We start from the raw sequence: 1,471 nt of genomic DNA on the forward strand, positions 1-1,471 counted from the left end.
GCCCCATTTCCTTGCTGGCTGTCAGTGGAGGCTGCTCTGTGCTCCTAGAGGCTCCTGCCTGCCTTCCTTCTCACGTAGCCACTCCATCTTCAAACCAGCAACTTCTTCTTGACTCCTTCTCAACCTTTGGATCTCTTTGACTTCCTCTTCTGCCAAGAGAGGAAACTGTCTGCTTTTAAAGGGTTCATGTGATTAGATTCGATCTGCTTGATAATCTCCCTTTTGCCATCGTGGGAGTAACACTAGGGGCAAATGTCGTGGAAGCCATCTTAAAATTCTGCCAACCACAATCCCGTTTTGCTTTTCTTTGGAAATGTATAAACAATTTATTTTGGCACAATAAAAGAAGATTACAATATATTATGTATGCTCACATTTTCCTTAAAAACAAAATCTGGAAGGATTTGCCCCAATAATTTGACAGTGGTTGTCACTGCTTGTTAGAATTATAGGTAAACTTCACTTTTTCTTTCCACTTCTCTATATTTTCATTTTTTTTTTTTGAAGGAAAAGGTGTTAATTTTGTAAAAAGAAAAAAGCTATCTTCAAAAACAAAGCTACAACTCTATAAGATGTTAAAAGATACTAAATTAACACTAATTTAGATGGTGTGGTATAGGTGCAATCACAGATATGTAGATCAAAAGGACAGAAAACGTGGCCCAAGATACAAGCTGATATGAACAAAACTAAAACATTTCACCAAGAAGGCAGAACAACACAATGGGGAAGGAAGTAATTACTGAATTCCTGGTGGTGGAATAAAAATTTTAAGGTGAAATTATTATTTGAGACCCTGAATTCCCATCACATAGTAAAACCAATTCAAACTGGATTAAAATGTTAAGTTAGAGAAAAAAATGATAGCTAGATTAGGAAATACAATTAAATTCACAAATATGATTTTTCTAACACTAAAAATATGGTTAGAAAGATGACAAAAGGACTCTTATTTTCAATCATTCACTGGTACAAATTCCATGATTCCCGCCACCCCCCCTCCCCCCCAAAAAAGTATAGGCTACTGATAGATGACTTCAAAGATTTATTTGATTTATAAGTATTTCTCCTGGATGAATTCCCTTGAGTTATGTAAACTATAAACCACGAATGAGGTATTCCACATTACTTAGTGCACCAGTTTCCAGTGTGAATTCTGAGATGTTAAAAAAATTTTGAGCTCTGAGTAAAGGTCTTCCCACCTTCCTGACATCGCAAGGTTACTCACCAGAATGTGTTTGCTGAGGTGGACTGTCCGAAGGTCTTTGCACACTATACTTGGCTTTATTGCTTTTCTCACTCCTCTGTCCTTGTCAGGCTGTCAGGTACAGCTTCTATGCCCTGTTGCAGGCAAAGAATCTGGGTTGCTGTTTGATGACTGTCTTAGTTTCTTAGGGCTGCAGTAACAAAATACCACAAAATGGGTGGCTTTCAAGGCAGAAATTTCTTGTCCCACAGTTCTGGAAGCTAC

Source organism: Trichechus manatus, unplaced genomic scaffold (assembly GCF_000243295.1).
Source record: "Trichechus manatus latirostris isolate Lorelei unplaced genomic scaffold, TriManLat1.0 scaffold00127, whole genome shotgun sequence".
Lineage (NCBI taxonomy): Eukaryota > Metazoa > Chordata > Mammalia > Sirenia > Trichechidae > Trichechus > Trichechus manatus.